The sequence below is a fragment of the Sus scrofa genome, chromosome 14, assembly GCF_054392235.1.
Source record: "Sus scrofa isolate SSC_HxYL_T2T_F1_AM1 chromosome 14, Sscrofa_HxYL_maternal_Yorkshire_Landrace_v2.0, whole genome shotgun sequence".
NCBI lineage: Eukaryota > Metazoa > Chordata > Mammalia > Artiodactyla > Suidae > Sus > Sus scrofa.
In genome coordinates, this window is record NC_139396.1 from 88,173,250 (window position 1) to 88,196,259 (window position 23,010).

Sequence of the window (23,010 nt, forward strand, 5' to 3'; positions counted from 1 at the left end):
TGTAATTCATTGGGTAATAAAAAATAAAATTAAAAAAAGTTAGCAAAAGCTTACGTTGAAACAAAACAAGTATTAAATCTGATTACTCAAATCTTTAGAAAGTCATAATAAATTAAAATTATGTGACAAATTAAAAGGAATTAAGTTACTGTATTTTAACATATATGACTGATAAAAGAGTATCATCTAGAATAACCTATATTACATACAAATAAGAAAAAAACAAAAAATCTAAAAGAAAATTATCAAATAATATGAACAGTCAATTATCTGAAGAGGACATTTGAATTACCAAAATAAAACAGAAAGTTGCACATACACAAATGAGTACAAGTAGAACTGGGAAAATCTATGACTTTTAGTTGTATAAATTTCAGTATCCTGGACACGACACTATACTATGGTTTCGTAGAACGTTACCATAGGGAAAACTGGGCAAATGTACAAGGGATCCCTTCATATTACTTCTTACAACTGCAAATAAATTTACAGTTATCTCAATCAAGTTTTTAATTAAATATATGAAAAAATACTCTCACTGGTAACCAAAGAAATTCAATTTTTAAGCAAGATGCTATTTTATACCCAGAAATTTGGTAAAAGTTAAGAATCATAACCATAACCAGTATTGCCAAGGAAGTGACTACTTAGAGAAAAGGGAATTCTAGTATTTTGTTTGTGGGAGTGTAATCTGGAGAGTAAATTTGCAATAGTTCTTAAAATTTTAAGTGTGCATTCTCAACAAATTCACTTGGTGGTGTATATCCTGGATATATCATTTTCCATGTGCCCAAAGGGACATGTACAAGGATGATATCCCAGTTGGTAATAATAAAATTTGAAAACAACTCAAATATACATGAATAGAAGAACAGATAAGTAAATTCCAGTATACACCGCATACTAGACAACAATTAAAACGAATGGAATGAATCTTTAAGTATCAACATGGTTATCTCTTTAAGACATAACGGTAATTGAGAAAATCAAACTGCAGAGTGTTACATACACTATGAAACCATTCACTGTAAGTTTAAAACACGTGTTACAAAACAATATTCTGTATTGTTTATAAAATCATATGTAACAAGATATTAAAATAATACTCTGTTTCAGTTTATACTAGGACTCCAAGGCAAAAGGCACACATGCTCTCACATTTTAAAAAGAGGCACATAAAGGGAGTCCCCTAGCAATTAAGGATTCAGTGTTGTCACTGCTGTGGCTTGTGTTTGATTCCTGACTGGGGAATTTCTGCATGCCGTGGGCGTGGCCAAAAAAAAAAAAAAAAGAAAGAAAAGAAAAAAAAAGGCACTAAAGACCAAAGCCAGTGGTGCAGAACTTACAAAGAAGAAATTTGAAACCCAGCTATGTGCTCCTTAACTGGTCACAATTCTAGTCTTTAAAAAAAGGATGAAAATGTCAAGAGAGAGGACAGAGATTAGAGACAGGTTTGCTTTGGAATAAGTGTCAGTGAAAGTCTCCCCTGCTTCTGTCATTTTGAGAAGGGTGAGGTGCACATTTCCAACTTAAATCAAGTAGGAGGGGCTCCCTAGGGCCACTCAGAGGCTGATGTCTCCGAAGTTGCTTGTTGAACACAGTGGGCTGATACGAGGTGGAGCCCAAGCAATCAGAGGGTAAGAGGATATGGCTGGGGCTCCAAGTTCTGAGGGTCCACCAAGAAGAGAGGCTGTACTGGGAATGGCCTGGACCACCAGTCAAGAACACATCAGTGTTTCCCTTTGACAGAATGTGGGCTGTGGAGAAGAGCCCACCATTGATTGATTGGTTCATTTATTCATTCAACAAATATTTAATAATTGCCTATTCATTCAACAAGTAGTGCTACAAACTGTTTTAAGTATCTAAGTCAGTGAGCAAAAAGGCAATGATTCTTGTCCTCATGAAGCTTAGAGTTTAGTTGGAAGAGACAAACAAGAAATAACAGACATAATAAATAACTGAATAATATAGTGTTATAGAATGTACTAAGTACTATAGGAAAAATAGAATAAGGGGCATTAAAAGTTCTAAGGTAAAGTGGGTGAATAAGGTGCAATTTTAAATAAGGGCATCAGAATAGAGAAGGTAAGATCTGAGAAGGTAAGACCTGGGCAGACTTGGAAGAGGTAAGAGGATTTTACTTTGAGCAAAACCTATTCCAAGAAGAACAGTCAGTAAGAATGTTCTAGAAAGGACCATGCAGCGTATGTTCAAGGTGCAGCAAGGGGCCATAGTGGCTGGAGTGGAATGAGCATGGGGTAAGAAGTATGAAATGAAGCCTGAGTTCAAAAAGGTAATGGGCCAGTGGGGTTGGGGGATGGGTGGGCAGATTATGAAGGGTTACACAGGCCCTGATGAGTTCTTTGGCTTTTACCCTAAGTGAAAACTGGAGCCCTGGAGGGCTTTGAGCAGAGGAGCTGATATGATCTGCTTATGTTTTACTGGGTCTCCTTAGCTGCTATTCTCAGTAGAACCGACTGTGAGTGGCCACTAGTAGAAGGGAAACCAGTTGGAAAGATTAATTGCATTAATCTAGGGGAGAGATGATGGATGTTCAGATGAGGGCAACAGGAGTGAAGATGTTGAGAAGAAGTCAGATTCTGGGGGGAAATTCACACATAAAAAATGTAAATTTACACAAAGACAATTTTAAAACACTATTAAAGGACTCAAAAGAATGATTTAATATATGGAAAACATATCCTAGGATAGAAAGACAATATTATATAGATGATAATTCTCCATTAATTAATTTAGAAATATAATGTAATGCGAAGAGAAATACTAACAGTTTGTAAAGACATTTAAATTATACAGATTGATTCTAATGTCCAGGAAAAGACTGATAAATCTGACAATAAAGTAAGAAGAACTGTCTTCATGCAAAAACGCATCATAAATGAGGAGAAAAGATAAATGACAGATTTGGGGAAAAAATTTCTAAATGACAGAACTAGAGTAATTTTTAATATACAAAGAGCTCCTACAAGTAACACAACTCAGTGAAAATGGACAAAAAAAGATGGGTAAGTAGTTAAATGAAAATATAGATGGATTTTAAACATATGAAATGATTCTCAACCCACTCCAAGTTTTTCCAAAAATTGTAAAACTACAATATGATACTATTTTTTACATATTATACAGGCAAAGGTCAAAAAGTTTGATAATACTCTGTTGGCCAAAGTCTAGGAGAGAGGCATGCTCATACATTGCTAAAGGAAGTGTAAACTCGTACTACTTCTTTGAAGAGTAACTTGAAAATGCCTAGCTACAATTAAAGGGACTCTAATGCCCTATGACCTAGAACTCTGACTTCCAGGACTTATTCTATAGATATACCTTCATTAACATGAGGTAACCAAGGATCAAGAGTATTCACTGTGGAATTCTTTTGAATATCGAGAAAAACTGCTTAAATATCTATAAATAATGTATACTACAGCATGCAAGAGAATGTTACATAGCTGTCTAAAACAATGAGGCAGCACTATACACTGAAATAGAAAGCTCTCCAATGTTAAGTGGGAAGAAAAATGAAACAAATCAGTGTGTAAGAAACACCGAAGTTTGTTAGAGGTATGCATGGTGTGATGTACATTTCTGGAATAAGGTAAATGTCAGGAGCCTCTCAGAATAGGAACTGAGCAAATGGAAGAGAGAGACTTACTTTCATCATGTGCATCATTCGAATTCTCTGCCACGTGCCTGATCTTCTGATCCAAAAATACAACTGTGCAGAAATAAACAAATAAAATTTTTAAATGAGAACCTCCCACAAAACCCAAACAAACAAAAAACAAGTAAATATGAGAAAAGCACAGGCAAAATGATTGGAAAAGACCAAGAAAAATAAAGTTTTGGAGGCATCATCATGATTCTCTGAGTTGAGTTCAAAAATGAAACAAGTCAACACTTAAGTGGAACTATTTTGAATTCTTCTGCAAATTCACTTGAAATCCACCAGATGGCACAAGAAAATATAGTGCGAACGAAGCTGGAGAGGTTGGAACAGGTAATAAATCCCAGTAACAAACTGGACTAACCAGAACAGAGGTTCACTCCAGACTGAATCTCAATGCATTCTAATTCCAGTCTAGCCATAGTCGTTAGGGGCATGATATTGTCATATGCCAGATAGGTGAAGCTACAGAATCACCAAGTAGTATCATCCATCAGAAACACAGAATTTATTTATCACAGCCTCTGCATGAATGGCTTATTAAACATTCACTTCTCCAGTATAGAATTCTTTTTTTTTCCCTCTTTAATCCATACTTAATGCCTTATGAAAAGAGGTATTTGTTTCTTGGTAAGCCATGTTTCTTTAATTAAAGGAGGAGGGTTGGGAGAGGTTTGCTGGAAAAAGAGAAAACTCTGATTTCACAACATGCACTATTTATGAGGGTGCTTTGCTGTTGAAACCTATTAGAGGCCAGCCCGGCCCGGTTTGTCTCTTGCCCTCCCAGGAGACAATTACTGTCCTGCATAACAATTTGAAGCAAATATCGGATGTGGTCGAAAGAACAGTTGTGGCCCTCTCTCCAGCAACCGTTTCTGCTTATATTTCTTAATTGTTTCCACCACTTCCTCTCCTCAGCTTGTGGCCTTCTGGGTTCTGCAAGATCCTGAGTTTTAATAAAAGCTTCCCATCCCCTCTGGAGTTCACATGTGCAAGCAGACACTTCCTGGACCCTGGAGATGTCTGCGGCACCTTAGAGCAGGGCTTTCAGACATGTTCGTCCAGTGCATTATGCACCTGAAAGTCTCCACAATGCCAACCCTCTCCTTCTTGACCAGCAGCAAGAAGATGCAGCTGGTCCAAGCTGCCCTTTACGTCCCCATCAGCATAGCTTTCCCTAGTTCCACTGTCTGAGTACTGATTTGTTCTGAGCCCAGACAGGAGGGTCTCTGACAGTTGTTTCTTCTTTCACCTTCTCTCAGGTTTGTCTCAGGTGTTGGCTTTGGGAGAATCTGCCTGGTAAAACTTGACATCAAAGAAAGGAACTGGACAGGATGGTTCTTTAACAGTGCAGTTTTCAGCACTGAAGTACCCAGGTAGGGAGATGTGTGGGGGACATCTAGGGTTACTGTACAGAATAATCCACTGTTTTTTTCCCACTAAAATGAGAGACTAGCCCTGTTATCCAGACTGCCTCTGATCTGCCCCCAAGAGGCTGGAATTGAAGATGTTGGGGCAGCCTGGACCAGGTGTGCAGGGCTAAGAATCAACAGAGTATAATCTCAGCACTGTGACTCAGGGCTTAGTGCCCTCATCTCTGCAATGGGTATCAGTCAAGCCCACCTCAAAGAGCTTGTTGTGAAGAGGAATAAAATTAAGTAATTTATTTAAAAGAATCTCAGGTCTTTAAATGTTATTCATACAAAGGATATCAAAACAGCAACTAAAATCACAGCAGAACTAGCTTATGTTTGAGAGATGTGTTGGTAAAAAGTTATGGCTGTGACGGGAGCTATGGAATATTCAGATGGTGAATTTGGGTGGATGTGAGGCTAACAGAGCCTGAATAGCTTGACACAGTTAAGGGCCATCTACAGTAATAGGAAGTCACTCTTGTTCCCTCTGATCTGGCCTCAATGTAAGGAAAGCTCCTCTGACAGAGGTGAAGGGCTGGCTGCCTTTTAGGCCGCTGAGACCTTTTAGTTAAAATATCATACAAAATGTTGGTAGAGGCACTGTGTCGGTGTTCCTTGCCAAAGAATGACAAACCAGGAGTTCCCTGGTGGCCCAGAAGTTAAGGATTTGGTGTTGTCACTGCTGTGGCTTAGGTTCAATCCCTGGCCCAGAATTTCTGCATGCTGTGGGCATGGTCCAGAAAAGAAAAAAAAAAATGGCAAAGCAAAATTAAATACTTATATTTCTCTAATTGCATCTTAAACAGTTCTGAGTATCTGCTAGTTCTGTATCCTGATTCTTTATTTTCTAATGTATTTGTAAAGGTAGTTATCAAGAAGTCTGGAACTGCACACGGTTCTCTCCAAAACACTTCTTCTACCAGAATGACCATCTATGCAAACCACCTCTCTGTACTCTTTCATAGTCTGGGCAGAATTTTATTTGCATTTTTTAGAAAACACCTTGACCTTTAGTGATGTAGTCATATGCTACCTTATATATTTAAGCAGTGGTCTGTAGTGTAAAAAGAACTTTCACAGATAGTATCCACTAAGCTACACAAAGAACTCTGTGGTATAGATATTACCTCTCTTTACAGATGAAGAAACAGACTCAAAAGGATTTGCTGATGTGTCCAAAGTTGCAGTTTGTAAATTCACGCCAAAAATAGTGCTTAGCCCTATATTCCATTCCTCCTTTGGCAACACCATATAGTAAGTCCCAAGAGTCCTGGAAACATGAAAGCTTTATCATGCTGAATGGGAAAGATGACACATGGCATCTGTCATGTAGCATTTAGTCATGATGCATTCATTGCTCTATACTAGCTTTTCCAAAATGAGTTGGAATGGGCAGCCCTTAAGTCTCTGCAAAAAAAAGTTTCTTCCCTGTACACATTATAGCCCCTGTTATCCTACTACGCACACATTAGTGTTTTAAAGGCCTTGAGAAATCTGTTTTAACTTGTTTGATCCTATATTTCCCAAGGCTATTAGGTGGGCACAGACTTCTTGATATAACATCTATTAAAATCCTGCAGAATTAGTCTGCTATGCATGGAACACAATTTTGGAGACATGTATAAAAATGATTTGAGGGAAGTTGAGAGAGTCAGAGAAGGTAATAAGAGGGGACATAAACAAGTTAAGAAAAAGTATGAGAAAAAAGGAATAGCCTGGTTGAAGGATTCATGTAGAAGTCTGTGGGCCTGGTACTATGTGCCTGTGTGCTCTGCCTTTTATAGCTGCTCGTATGGGTAGTTACCCTGTATATCCTGGCCTCAGTTTCCCCACCTTTGAATTGAAGGGGTTTGTCTGGGAGATAGCTAAAGTTGTTTCTTGCCAGAATGGTTAGTCATTTTCCCCAAAAAGATCCTGAAACTAACTCCGTGAAAATTTTTATTTCTAACTTTTTACTTTGCTATGACTTGAAACCAACAGAAAAGTTGTAAAAATGGTGCACAAGGAATTTCCATATACTCTTTCCCCAGATGCACCTATTGTTTATAATTCCCCATTATATTTATTGTTTTATTTCTCTCTCTCTCTCACTCTTTCTCTTATATCCTTTTTTTCTGAACCATTTCAGAGTACATGGAAGACATCATGCCTCTTTACTCTTAAACACTCCAGGGTACATTCTCTTATATATGTACAGAACAGTTGTCAAAATCAGGTACTTAACATGATACACTTATCTACTGCATAGTCAATAATAAAATGTCATCAATTCTCTCAATAATGTATTTACATCTATCCTTTTTTTCCCCAGACTCTGCTACTTTATTATAATGGGCAAGGTTAATTCTACATTAAAATCATTTATCCACCTAAAATAAAATAAATGGATCATCACATTTCCCCTTTCTCTTGTGCCAGCACTAGATAAAGGGTAGATTAGACTGAGAGAAGAATGAAAACTGTTTGAAAAATCTTAAGAAATAAACTTTGCAAGGCAAAAGAAATAAAAGCAAAAATAAGCAAATGGGACTTAATCAAACTTAACAGCTTTTGCACAGCAAAGGAAATGAAAAGAAAACCTATGGAATGGAAGAAAATATTGCAAATGATGCAACCACCAAGGGGTTAATATTCAAAGTATACAAACAGCTCATACAAATCATTATCAAGAAAAGCCCCAAAAAAGATGGGCAGGAAACCTAAACAGACATTTTTCCAAAGACAGACAAATGGCAACAGGCACATGAAAAGTTGCGCAAAATCGCCAATTATTAGAGAACCACAAATCAAAACCACAATGAAGTATATAGTTTCATACTGTCAGAATGGCTATCATTAAAAAGTCCATAGGAGTTCCCATTGCGGCTAAGTGATTAATGAATCTGACTAGGAACCATGAGGTTGGGGGTTCAATCCTTGACCTTGATCAGTGGGTTAAGGATCCAATGTTGCCATGAGCAGAGGTGTAGGAGGCAGATGTGGCTCGGATCTGGCTTTGCTGTAGCTCTGGTATAGGCCGGTGGCTACAGCTCCGATTAGACCCCTAGCCTGGGAACCTCCATATGCCATGGGTGCAGCCCCAGAAAAGACAAAAAAAAAAAAAATCTATAAATAATAAATGCTGGAAAGGGTGTGGAGAAAAGGGAGCCTTCCTACACTGTTGATGGGAGTGTAAACCGGTGCAGCCACTATGGAGAACAGTATGGACGTTTCTTTAAAAACTAAAAATAGAGCTATCATATGATCCAGCAATACTCCTCTTGAGTATATCCAGAAAAAATGAAAACTCCAAATCAAAAAGGTACATGCACCCCAATGTTCACAGCAGCACTGTTTACAACAGCCAAGACATGGAAACAATCCAAGTGCCCATCAACAGACGATTTGCTTAAGAAGATGTGGGACATAAGATATTCAATTTATAGCTGGAATATTACTCAGCTATAAAAGAGAATGAAATATTACCAGCAAGATGGGTGGACCTAGAACATATATTCAGTGACATATGTCAGACAAGGACAAATACTATATAACATATGTAGACTCTAAAATACAATACAAATGAATCTATATACAAAACAGAAACAGACTTACAGACACAGAAAACAACCTTACGGTTACCAAAGGTAAAGGGGGGGGGGGAGGGACAAATTACGAGTTTGAAATAAACAGATACAAACTACTATACGTAAAATAGATAAGCAACAATGATTTACTGTATAGCACAGGGAATTATATTCAATATCTTATAATAACTTATAATGGAATATAATCAGGAAACAATGACTGAATCAATATGCTGTACACCTGAAACTAACACAATATCATAAATCAACTATACTTCAATAAAAATAAGAAATGAACTTTGGCCTTGGGATGCCTACTGACTTATACAAGAACAAATGCCTCCGTGCTGATTCTATCTTAACAGACTGAAAGTCTTTGAGATTTACAGTATCTTTAAAAAAAAAAAAAAAAAAAAAAAAAAACTGGTTCATGGGAATATAACCACTTTCACTTTCTGAAACAAAATGTAGTTATTAATTCCTTTATTCATTTTCACCGTGCATCTATATCAATATCTATATTGATAACTCCTTAACTAGATTGTAAAGTCTTTTGAATTAAATTTAGCAGTTTCAAGACATGGTAGGAGACCTACTTGATTAGAGAAGATTTATGCAAGAAAGGAGCAAGTGGTGTGCTTAGAAATGTAGATTTGGCATATGCTTTAAATACTTAAGTACTTCACTTAGGATTTTATTTTATTTTTTTCCCTAGAGGAGAAGATTACATAATAATCTTCCAGCACGGTAGGGCAGTTGAAAGAGCACAGACTTTAAAGGCCTAGGGATCAAATTGCAGTTCATGTACTCATTAGCTGAGCATGTCCTTTAACCCCTCTGGACCTGATTTATAAAATGCAGATGTTAATAATGCAGACTCAAAGGTGAGATTCAATAAGCTGACACATACAGTGGTAGTCCTCTCTCTCCCCACCCCTGCCTCTCTCATATTCTCTCCTGAATGTTAAGAATCTAATATCAACTCACAAAGGTTTACTGCTAAGAGTCTAATATCAACTCACAAAGGTTTACTGCTAATGCTAAGGTTTACTGCTAATGTTAAGATTAACTCACAAAGGTTTACTGCTTACCTGAGATCAGCAACCCGAGGAGGAGTTATAGGAATAGGAATATCATGATGCCATAAAACACTCCAATAATGGCAGTTTTGACACTTCAACCTGGACTTCTATTGGGATTTATTTCCCTCTTACGTGCATTTGGTTGTCACCCTCTTTACTCTCTTTTCCAGATTTTTTTCAGTCTGACTGGAAACCTTAAACACAACAATCTGAGTTTCACATTAAAGGGTTTGACTGCAGGTGCTGAGAAAGTGGAGCCAAGGGTCTCCAAAGAGAAAGACCAGGTCAGCTGCAAGGAAGAAGTTGGCTGGAAAACGTGTGTGCGCGGGCATATGTGCTTGCACAGTTTGGAAACCTCCCTTTTTTGCTTCATCTTTTGGAGAAAGTTTTACTCTCCTCAGTGATCCACTGAGGAATTTTGGCTAAGTGGGGTGTCTATCTGGAGCCAGAACTGAGACTGGAGGCCGAAGGGAAGCACCATTTCAGGAATCATCAAATGGATTGTGCCTTTGACTTTGGAAAATTAATTCCAAAAGGTCTGTCTTGCCACCATTGCCATCCTTCTTCTTCTTCTTCTTTTCTTTTTAGGGCCGCACCTGAGGCATATGGAGGTTCCCAGACTAGGGGTCAAGTCGGAGCTGTAGCCGCTGGCCTATTCCAGACCACAGCAATGCCAGATCCGAGCTGTGTCTGCAACCTACACCACAGCCCATGACAATGCAGTATCCTTAACCCACTGAGAGAGGCCAGGGATCAAACCCGTGTCCTTGTGGATGCTGTTCAGGTTCATTAACTGCTAAGCCACAACTGGAACTCCCCAGTCATCCTTCTTAAAAAGCAGACAGTGGACACATAGTCAGCAAGAGCCAACAAATACCAAATATATCTAAGGCCATTATCTCTAGGCACAGATTAGTTGTAGAGAAAAGCAAGCAGCCCTTGAACTATTCTTTTGGCTATAGTGGGTGGCAAAATAATAAGGGAAGGAGGATAGGAACAAGATGAAACAAAAATGATGAATGGGAACCATTTTCTTTTAAGGCGCTCTCAAGGGAAGTAGTGGTTCCCCCACAGCACCCCTTTCCCACAACCAGTATAGACTTGCTTGACACAATGACTGGCATTTCCGTTCTCAGGTAAGAATATTCCAAATAAGAAATTTGCTCATGCAAACTGTGTTTTTATGGGCTTGTGTGATATGTCTGATGAATTGAGTTAATTCATTCTTTAACTTAACTGGCAAGATTTAATGGTTCACACTGAAAGCATGAATAACCATTTTGTTCCTTGAATGACTCCAGTTTAATGCTCCTGATGTCAGTGTATTTTGCCCAGGGTAAAACTTGCTATATGAATTATTCACTGCTTGATGGAATGAATGGAGCCATGTTTGCCCACAGAATGTTAGCTGTGGTTATCTGACACGATGGGGCACGGCGGATGCCTACAAAGGACAATGGATGATTTAGAATGTTCTAGGGCTCAGCCAACGCAGTTAAGATCTTTATAGAAAGCATAGCACCTTTTTGTCCTGTGCCACACACATCACGATGGCCTCAGGGAGCCAAGAAACTCTTGCTTGGCCTTTAAGAAAAAAAGAGCCAAGTATGGTTCTATAGCAAGCACTTTTGTTTGATTAAATCTTGTTTAGTGAAGTGTGGAAGGTGGTGAGGGATAGAAATGCATTTAAGAAGAATTTAAAACAAATAAGGAAATTGGTCATTTTTATTTTGGTGATTTCACCAAGATGAAATCAAGTATTTTTGATGATGGGGAAACAATGTATGACAGATAATGAGGAATCCTAACTTTGATTTTAGGGTGAAAGTGAACCAGACCCCTCTGGCTTAGGAGCATTTAGGGTGAGTTATCTCCCTGGCTAGAATGCCCAACTTTCCACTGAAATGCCTTTGATTTAATAAGAATGATTTATAATTCCGAGAGACAGTTAATGGAACTTAGTGGGAGCTGATAAATGAACCATTGAGTTTACTTATATATATATAAGTAGGGCATTAATCTTGACTTTGAATTTCCCCATTGGGTTCTCTTTATAACCATTTGTGACATTGTGAATGACAGAAAGAAATGACTGGCAAGTTTTAATGGTTGGCAAAACTTTTCTAAATGTCTTTAAACTTTACAAACAAGATAAATAAGCCTTGAAATTGAAATACAGATTAAACTGGCTTCCATCTTTTCAGTACTTATAACTTAATAGTAGGCAACTTGTTAAATTACCATATATACTCAAAAGCCACCCTGAGACAAAGCTGAAATCCTAGCTGAGCTTTGGGTCTCTTTGCAGCTGAGTTGGATAACTCCAACATACTCTTGCTGTCCTCTGCTTCCTAATTATACATCCACTGGAGAGAGTGTCCATCCATATAGCTCTGGCCAAGAGATATAGTACACGGCTGTGGGGTTCCATCCCTGCTGTAGATGAAGAGGTAATTCTTAGAGAAGATAAATTGAAGGTTGAAAAGACTCCTAGTGTAGGATGATAGTGGCTCCCCAAAGACATCTGCAATTAATTCCCAGAACCTGTGAATTCTGTGTGGCAAAAGGGACTTACAGCTATGATTAGGATAAGGATCTGGAGATGGGGAGATTATCTTGTATACCTGGATGAGTCCTAAATGTAATCGCAAAGGCCCTTGTATATGGGAGCCCAGAAAGTCATAGAGGAAGTAGGAGAAAAGATAATGAAAGCAACAGGTTGTAGTGATGAGAGGAAGAAGTCATTAGCCCAGGAATTCAGGAATCCTCCAGAAGCTAGAAAAAGCAAGGAAATAGATTTTCCCTTGGAGCCTGCAGAAGGAACCACCCCTGCCCACACTCTGACTTTAGGTCAGTGAATGATTTTGGACCTGTGGCCTCCAGAACTGAGAGAGAATAAATCTGTGTCCTTTTTATGACACTAATTTTGTGGCATTTTGTAATAGCAATAGGAAACAAATCCTACACCCAAAGGGTCCCAGCTTCATTAGTCTAATTGTTATCTTCCGGCTCCCTAGCCCCCATGTCAGTTTTAAAGGATACCCGATTTCATGGTATCATCCTACAATGTCTTTCTAGTTCACTGTAAAAGAACTGGTGAAATACAGACCATCATGTCACTTCCTCTGACTCAGAAGACTCTGTGTTTTTCGAAATACTATACTCAATTTGGAGGTCTGTTTCCAGAAGGAAGTGAAGCCATTGACTTTACATATGGTAAGGCTCAGGTAATTGTTGATGCAAAGACAAATAAATGAACAGAGAAAAAAAGCCACTGAAAAGTCGACAAGTAACTCAACTGTACCTGTTTGGTGTAAAATGACTTTCAGTGCTAAATCTCATTATAAGAAAGAAGAAAGTGGAAAATCAAATTTCTGGAATCTAAATTGATCTTTGTTTTCACTTGAGTCTAATAAAAAGGGCTCAAGGTAAACCTGCCTTTGTCTTCCAAAATAACTCTTTGAGCATTTTTGGGATATTTATGCAAAAGATACATTTTCTTTTTACTTATTTCCCCGGCATTAGTATAAACCACAGCACATCACTACAAAAATTCACTCTGCATGGGGAAGCATGTAGGTTCATTACAATTTGATCCTCCTGGTCCTGCAGTGAGATGCAGTGTTGGGTTCTTGATTTTCTGCGATTTTACCTTTTTCTTAATGTGGGGAGGGAGATTTAGAAATTATTTAAAAGTCCCTTAAACTTTTATTGACAAATTCCAGGCCTTTCCTGATCTTCATTCCCCTTCAAAGCATCTCTAGCATCTGACACAGCTGTTCACTCTGCCCATCTTGAAAGTTTCTCCTCTTTGTAAATTCCTATACCTCTGCTTTTCCCTGATTTTCCTACTATCCATGCAGTTGTTCCTGCAGCAGCTCCTCTTCCCAGTTTTCTCTTTAACACAGGTATCTCCCTAGTCTCAGTTCTTACTTCTGGCTCTTTCTTCTTAGTGGTTACTTCTGCTTTGATGACAACTCAAAATTCTTTTTTATCCCAATTTCTAACCCAGTATCTAAAACCAACCATCAGGCAATGCTATTTGGGTAGTTCATTACCTCTAATGAACAGTTTTCTAATACACGGCTTTAAACATGCACCAGGGGCTCTCCCACTCCAGCATCCATATATATGCTTTCCCCACTATCTGACATTCTTTCTTCTTTTTTTCTTTGCCTATTAAACTTCTACAGGTCATAATTTAAATGTCTCGGGAGTTCCCATCGTGGTGCAGTGGTTAACGAATCCGACTAGGAACCATGAGGTTGAGGGTTCGATCCCTGCCCTTGCTCAGTGGGTTAACAATCTGCCGTGAGCTGTGGTGTAGGTTGCAGACGCAGCTCGGATCCCGCGTTGCTGTGGTTCTGGCGTAGGCTGGCAGCTACAGCTCCGATTTGACCCCTAGCCTGGGAACCTCCATATGCCGCGGGAGAGGCCCAAGAAATGGCAAAAAGACAAAAAAAAAAAAAAAAAAAATTTAAATGTCACTTCCTTTCGGAAGCATTCCCTGACCACCCAGACTAGATCAGATCCCCACTGTAGGCTTTCTTAGGCCTGGCAGAAATAAGAGAAATTTTAAATCTCTTTAAGAAAGAAAAATGTGAAAAAAAAAAAAACTAGTTCCCCTTTGAGAAGGAAATTAGTTTCAATTAAAGGGAAATTATGAAATATGTCAACTGAGACTAAAAATTTTTGTTTTTCAGAAATGATACTATAAAATGCTTATAGGGAAGCTGAATTTACAACTTAGGGATCTAAATCAAGCGGTTGCCTAGACGACTCAATGACTAAGCAAAGGTCCTAAGCATAGCCAAATGTGTTGTGCTCTGTTCTCTAGCATCCAAAGTTGTTATATAGTTTTAAATTAGCACTTATCTTTACCCATCTGATATTTAAACCTCAACATTTAGATAACTGTAGAAAATCATAAATCATGGCTAATGTAGAAGATAATGACTGCTATGAATTGTACCTATTTAAACCACTTTAGATATAACTGAACTTAAAATGAACTCGAGTTTTTTATAAATATTTTCTGTCCTGTCTCTCTTTATTCTGCCATACAAAGTGATTAAAAAACAGCTCTACTGTGATATAATTGACATACCATACAATTCACCCATCTGAAGTATAAAATTCAGTGGCTTTGAGTATATTCTCAGAGTTGTGCATCCATCACCATAATAAATTTTAGTACATTTTTATCATCCTGACAAGAAGTCCTACATCTTTTAGCTGTCACTCTTCAATCTTCCCAACCTCCAGCCCTAGGCAACCACTAATCAGCTTTCTGTCTTGATGGATCTGCCTATCCTAGACATCTCATATAAATGGAATCATATAATATGTGGTGCTTTGTGACTGACTTCTTTCACTTAGCATAACATTTGCAAAGTTTATCCATGTTATAACATGAATAAGTACCTCATTCCTTTTTATAACTGAAAAATATTCCATTGCATGGATGTGCCACATTTTATTTACCCACTCATTAGCTGATGAAAGTCTGTGTTGCTTTCACTTTTTGGCTATTGTGAATAATGCTGCTTTGAATACAGCTGATTTCTGAGACCTGAGAATTACTTGCTTCTTTTTCTCCTTTCTTTAGTCATTTAAAAATAAAAGTGGCTTGAACATTTCGAAATCTGAAACTACCATAGAAAATGTAGGTTATTCTTTGACAACCTTACAGAACTTATTACCCCATTATATTACATATAACTATTGGTAAGCATTTATGTAATGCTGGTCTTTTCCCCCATCTGTGAGCCCCATGAGATGAGGACAAGGGTCAAGTCAAATTTGTTTGTGTCTGTATTCCTGGCACCTTGCACAGTGATTGGCATATATTCAGTATTTCTTGACTGACTAATTTTGCCTAACCCCAACCTCAGATTGGCCTCTCATCTCAAGTTCCCCATTTCTTTAAAGGCTTTACTGTTATCTCAGTAACTTGAGATCCAAATCAGAGTTGTATTTGACGCTTCCCTTTTTCACTTCTTCCTCCACATCTGATCAGTCAGCAATTTTTTGGAAGCTTTTCTCAAAGCAATTCTCAGCATTTGTGTATACATTCTTTTTTCTCGTGCTACCCAACCTAGACCCTCTCATTTGGCCTTCCTGACTTCTTTCCCTCCCACTTAAAAGATATTTTGTAGAGAGTTTTCAAAGTAGTCTTCACAGAAACCAATTACATCACTTCACTTCCCTCTTCATGAACGAACAGTGGTTTCCCATTGGCTACAACTAGAAGCCCTCAACCTAAAGTTGGAAGATTTCTATAACATGATTCCTTAATTATAAGGCAGGTATCTGCTTCAGTTTTTTCTAGCATTCTCTGCTCCTATTTATCAGGACATAGACTGCCTATCTAGCCTATTGGTTACTGCTTCTAGATTATTGGATCAACTGCTTAACATAGTCTAAGAAGGCAAATACCAGCATTTGGAACATATTTTTAACCAGATTTCATCACTATGAAGATATATTTGATTCACTAATGTCAAATTAGTATATTCTAAACCAAAGCATATTTGCCTTGATTTTTCCACATTTTTTCCTAAAAGAGAGTTACTTACAATGTTCTATAGGAAATTCTCTCTATATAGGAACTCCCTGCTTTCCTGTCATAGAGAGGATCATAAATGGATCATTAGCAAATCTCCCACATACTGTGTCTTTTAGAAGCTCATATTTTTCATGGTACTTGCTATGATGCCTTGCATACTTTAAAAGCAACGATACGGAGAAATTTTGATTTTTTTTTCTTAGCAGAGAATTTCTCTCCTCATCCCCCAAGCCAGAAATGTGTGTTTTTGTAGGTGAGTATTTAGATACACCAGTTGGGTCTGGAGATGACATCTTTACCCCAAGGGGCATGTTGGGATAACCACAGATAGTTGCTTAACTGCCTTCCAGAGAGCTTTGGCTTGGTTAATTATACCGGCTTTTGCTTTGTTTTGTAGTACGCACCATTTTAGGGTTAGAGCTGAATTGTTTAGGACAGTAACAGAGATTTGAAGAATGGGTTCTGATAAGAAATGGAGACCCAGTAACTGGTATCCAAAAAAAGCTATGGGAGAAAACGGAAAAGGCTAAAAAGGAGTTCACTGAAGTTTTTTTTTCATGTGGTATACAGTTAAAATCCTCTTCCCTGTGTGCTCACAAAAGCTTTAGTAAAATCTGCATTGCTTAGTGAGATCAATCTACTACTTGAAGCTAAGACTATGTTGAGTTAGACCTCAAAATTTGTACCGGGCAATAACAGAGTCTGACCATTTGCATATATTAAGTAAATACGTATTATTAACATTTTAATAAATGTAGGTAATACTCCCCATTATCTCTAGATGACTCATAGAGAAGGTACTCAATGCTAACTTGCTGATTAAAGAAGAATGTGCTAAAATTCTAACTTATTTTTAAAGGAAGAAGGAAAGAAAATTTCTTAAGCACCTGCTAGGGATCCTCTTTGAGGCAGATTTTCACATTTTTAATCTCATTTAATTATTATAGCCTTGTGATGTAAATGCCTTTAGTATTATTTGAATGATAATTACTTTCATTTTTTAAATGAAAAAACTAAGGCTCAATGAACTTAAGTAATTTGCCCAGGTGCACGTCACTAGGAAGTGACAAAATTGGGATTCTAACCCAGATCTGTCTGACCCCAAAGGCTTCTTTGAACTATTACAAGAACTATCATAATAAGGAGGGAGAGAAAAAGAAAGAAAGATCGTGTTGTATAAAGACAAGCTCCTTGAAGTTCTTATTTCCCTTAATGTTATTCATTTTCCTATTGTGTATTAATCGTGTAGCAGTGATTGGAGAATCCTGGGCTTGCTGGACTTTTTTGCAGCATATTATGAATTATAGTTGTTAAATATATCTTTTAATTTGATGAACTACCCCCTAAACCTTCTATAACTTATATACCACAGGTAGGTTAATAGCCTAGCTTTTCTTTGCTGTCACAAAGATAAAACTCTCTACCAATTCCCGATTATTTCATTTCCATAAGTAGAGATTTGGGGATGAAACTCTTTCCCATTTTCTTAACAATCAGTTGTCTTCAGATTTACTGTGCAAGAGCCTACCTCAAAAGTTAAGGCTTGCAATAACTGTGCATATCGAATATGTTATGTCATTGGGTAACAAATTATTGAGCTATCATTCAACAATGCCCTCTTGAAATAGCAACATGAAAGACTGGGCTTTTATTACAATTCTCAATGATGACAATAGTTTCCTTTTCCAAAAACAGATTATTGGTTAACAAGTTGCAAGCATGTGAAATTGGGTATTTCTGGTTACAAGAGAAAGTCATTGTTGGTGACCATTCAAGAATGCAACCACAAGTCAAGGTTGTCATAAGACCAAGCTGCCATTATTGTTTAGTGACATCCAGTCCCATAAAAAAATGCCATTTTCAGAAGCCAGTTACCACCAAAGCAGTGGTGGATTTTGTGGTTGGTTTATTCAGAAATTGTTCTTGGGATCTTTAGGAAAAAAATCGAACTTCTTCTTCAATAATTAGCGTGTTACTACTGATTTAAGTCAGCTTTAGTTTTCTTTTGAGTGTACAATATATTGGGATATGTATGAATACCTGTGTTGGCTGAAATAAAAAGTTACCTCTCAAGATAAATTGGTTAGGAAAAGCAAGTCAAATCACTATGTTCAGATCGGATTTGTCTAAGCAAAGATCCTTGTTTTACTGACTTTGACTAGCTCATTCTTGCTTAGTGACTGTTGAACAGTTCTTGTGTGGGCCTACATGTGAGCACAAACTCATCTCTAGAATTGTACTGAACTCCTTTAGCTTTGCTCAAGTGGTTGTTCAGTTTCATTAAATAGGCACCTATGGTATGGTGAGTACTGCTTGGGTGAAATTTGAATGCACTATTGTTGTAGGAATATAAGGTTCAGAGAGACTCTTCTTGTAGCTAAAAATGAAAGGGCTTCTCTTTTCAGCCACACCCACACACAGACTTGTGACTCAGTCACCTTGAAGTCTGCAGGGGTTCTCATTAGATCTCTGCATTCCAGAAGTCAGCTTGGGCCCCTCTGACCACAGGCCTCTCAAGATCTGCACGCCTTCCCCAGGGCCTTGTTTCTGGCTTCAAGAGCCTCTTTCAGTGAGTTTCTGAGTCCCACTCTAGTCTCTTCCATAGTTTCCTTCTCTCAAACTAGGACAGGCTCTATGCCATCCAGATTGAAAATGGGGCCTCCTTTCCTTGATTTCCTCAAAAGCCTCACTCACCCAAGGCATGTGGGCATTAACCATTAACTACAGCTACCCCATAAGTAGAAACTGATTGTTTGAGATACTTAGAGTAAAAACTAGCACATTCTAGCAAATAATTCAAAGCTATGTACATCTTATATTTTAAGAAGTCTTTGTGACAAAGAGCTTCCATAATTCTGTAGTAACTTTGTTAATCAGACTATAAGTTTTATGCAAAGTTTAACTTCATATCTCACAGAGGCACTCACATTTTTCTCAGTTGAAAAAAAGTGAAATCCTAATAGAATAATTGCACAGCAAAATAAAAAATTTCTCAGTATAAGTTTGACTTTTAGACTATGTATGATCAAGGCTAATGACACACTATTCTAATAACTAGTATACAATGTAAAAATACATGTAATGAAGTTGTGGGTAGCACTTTATCCACTTTAAAAGAATTTGCTTTTATACCATTCTGGTTTTTGTACATTCCAAAAGGAGCCATTTTCATCTAATTGAAAGCAACTGTGAAAATCAAGTTGACTTAACATCAGCTATAAAAATGATCTTTTGAATGGGCTGAGTTATTTAAGGAATATGCAGTTTATTTCATTTTTTTAGATCACTAAAATAAATTCATTGTAATTTGTGCAGATTAAATTATAATGGAAGATTTCACAGGGAATTGAGATTACTAGGGAGTAAAGAGAAAATGCTTCTGAGGTCAAAAGACTTTTTTCCAGAGCTCTTTTGCTGAAATGTTGTGTACATAAAGGCCTAATGTATTTTGGCAACTCTAACCCAGAGATTTACATTTTTTCTATTTTACTTTAAAATTAAAATATTAAAAAATGCCTTTTATCTGCCTTTTCAGCCATTTAGTTTCATTCTCTACAGTATGCCCTAGACATGGTGAACTTGATTGCCTGCAGAATGAATTAATGAGCCTTTTATGTCAATGGGAGTTTATTAACAATGTTCATGACATTTTCAAATCAATCCTTCTATGTTCTCCAATTACAGCCTCATTGTGGTTAGGCACTATCCCAGGGGAAAAACAAAGGGAGAGAGAGAACTCAACATACTTACCACTGACTTCAGAAAAGCAAATTAATAAAGTGTATTTAAATTATGTTTTCTGTTGCTGTTACATTAAATGCAGAATGCAAATGAATAAGTGTTTTGGATATTGTTCAAAAATGTGAATTATTCTACCAGAAGGCAAAAGCACTTTCCTTCAACCTTTATGTCCATAGTTAATTTAGTTGTTTTTTTCCAACATGGGGCATTTCCGAACTTTAAAGTAAATACTATTTACACAGCGAACACACTAATAATGAACAGTCTTAAAATATATCAAGATGAAAATATAAAATAGTTTTGGATAAAGATCACTTAATGAAGGTTATCTGGATCACCCTGTAGCCTGTCTTTATATTTTTAAATAATGCTAAAATACGTATTATCATATACACATCACATATATTATACATGGTCTTTTAACTCTCCTGATCTAAACTAAACCCTCATTGTTCTATTAAACATTAAGTCTTGTCACTAGCTCTGGGTGACCTTGAACCAGACATTAACTTTTCTGGGTCTCCATCTCTATTAAGTGAAGGAGGTTGAACCAGATGTTCCAAAGTGCTTTGAGTGACAATTTATTATTGAAGCCATCAAAGAGACATTCTGATAATTTGGGGTTGAATCTTTTTTTAGAAACATTTTGTTTCAACCCCTCCTTCCCTTACGATACCAGTGGTTCCTAATAGGTAAATCAGGACACACTGACATATTGTGACCCCTTTATAGGAATACCACCAAATTCTCATTGTTGTATAAAATTTATTTTTGCTTCAACTGAAGATATGTATTATATTTTGTGCTAGGTTATATGAAACACTGTCAGCAGCTCTTGCAATAAGGTTAAGGTACAGTTTTCAAAAAATAAGAGGTGAAAGGAAAATTATTATGTCAAACTGATGGCAGTTTAGAGCTGCACTAGACAGTTTAAATATGGCAGTCATTAGTTACTTGTGGCTACCTAACTCTTAAAATGTGGCTAGTCCAAATTGAGATGTGCTGTTGGTAAAAAATATACACCAAAGTTTGAAGGCTTGGTGCAAAAAAAAATTTATCTCATTTGATAATTTTTTTATGTTGATTAACATGTTAAAAATATTTTGGATATATCATGTTAAATACAATGCATTGTTTTTTTTTAACCTTTAAAAATATGGCTACTAGGGAAGTTTAAATTCCACATATGGCTCTCATTTTATCTATTCTGGGCAGTGCTGATATGGAGTCACATGTTTACTGGAATATGAAAGATGTGCCATAGCAATTATATAAGAAAACATAGTCAGGGCAATAAAGTTTTCCCACAGCTGCATGGTGCTAAAGGATAGCTGAAGAGAAATATTGTTGTACTGTAGCCATGGCTGTCTTAAAATCATCTACAACTCATATCATGTTCATGGATTAGAAGAATTAATACTGCTAAAATGACCATATGATACAAGGCAATCTACATGTTTAGTGCAATTCCTATCAAAACACCAAGAGCATTTTTCACAGAAGCAGTATATAAATAATTATAAAATTTGCATGAAAACACAAAAGACCTTGAATATTAAAACAATTTGGGGAAGAAGAACAAAGCTGGAAGTACCATGCTCCCCAATTTCAAGCTATACTATAAAGCTGCAGTAATCAAAACAGTCTAGTACTGGCACAAAGACACATAGATCAATGGATCAGAATAGAGTGCCCAGAAATGAACCCACAATTATACAGGAAATAAATCTATCACAAAGGAAGCAAGAATATACTGTGGGAGAAAGACAACTCTTCAATAAATGATGTTATGAAAACTGGACAAGTTACATGCAAAACCCAAACTGGACTACTCTCTTACACCACACACAAAAATAAACTCAAAATGGATTAAATACTAAAATGAAGACCTGAAACCATAACACTTCTAGAATAAAACATAGGCAATAAGCTCTTTGACATCAACCTTAGTGAAAGTTTTTGGATACGTTTCCTCAGGCAAGGGAAAAAGAGGTAAAAATAAACAAATGGGACTGTCTCAAACCAAAAAGCTCTTGTGTAGGGAAAGATGCTGTCAACAAAACTAAAAAGCAACCTACTGAATGGGAGAAGATATTTGCAAAGGATATATCCAATACAAGGTTAATATCCAAAATATACAATGAACTCATACAACTCAGCAACAAACCCCTACACAACCTGATTAAAAAATGGGTAGAAGATCTAAATGGACATTTCCAAAAAAGACGTACAGATGCCCAACAGGCACATGAAAATGTGCACGCCATCACTAATCATCAGAGAAATGCAAATCAAAACAACAATGATTTGGCTGTCAGAATGGCTATCATCAAAAAGACAACAATTAGTTGATGGTGAGAATGTGAAGAAAAGGGAATTGTACTACACCTTTGGTGGGAACGTAAACTGGTGCAGCCACTATGGAAAACAGTATGGAGATTCTTCAAAAAATCTAAAATAGAACTGTCATATGATCCAGCAATTCTATCCTGGGTATTTATCTGAAGAAAACAAAAACACATTCAAAAATATATGTGCACTCTTATGTTCATTGCAACATTATTTACAATAGCCAAGATGCAGAAGCAACCTAAGTGTTCATCAACAGATAAATGGATAATGAAGATGAAGTGTGTGCATGTGCGTGCACACACACACACACACACACACACACACACACACTTAAAATGGAATATTACTTAGCCATTAAAAAGAATGAATCTTGCCATTTGTGAGAACATGGATCAACCTAGAGGGTATTATGCTAAGTGAAATAAGTCAGACAGAGAAATATAAATATTGTAAGATTTCACTTACATATGGAACCCGAAGAACACATGAACAAATATAACAAAACAGAAACACAGTTATAGATACAGAGAACAAACAGCTGGTTGCCATAAGGGATGGAGATAGGGGGAAGAAAGAAATAGGCGAAGGAAATTAAGAGGTA

General features: G+C 37.1%; 2 protein-coding genes across 2 annotated transcripts in view; one reads left to right on the top strand and one right to left on the bottom strand.

The window, feature by feature from the left end:
- Positions 1-23,010, top strand: part of ZNF365 (zinc finger protein 365) — an 831,894-nt gene that overhangs the window by 131,437 nt on the left and 677,447 nt on the right. The gene's annotated exons all lie outside the window — the stretch shown is intronic.
- LOC146396841 (uncharacterized) overlaps positions 1-23,010 on the bottom strand; it is a 221,025-nt gene that overhangs the window by 121,786 nt on the left and 76,229 nt on the right. Inside the window, exon 5 of the mRNA XM_084997489.1 lies at positions 3,674-3,736. The gene's annotated coding sequence lies outside the window, so the exon portion shown is untranslated. The remainder of the gene's footprint in view (positions 1-3,673; positions 3,737-23,010) is intronic.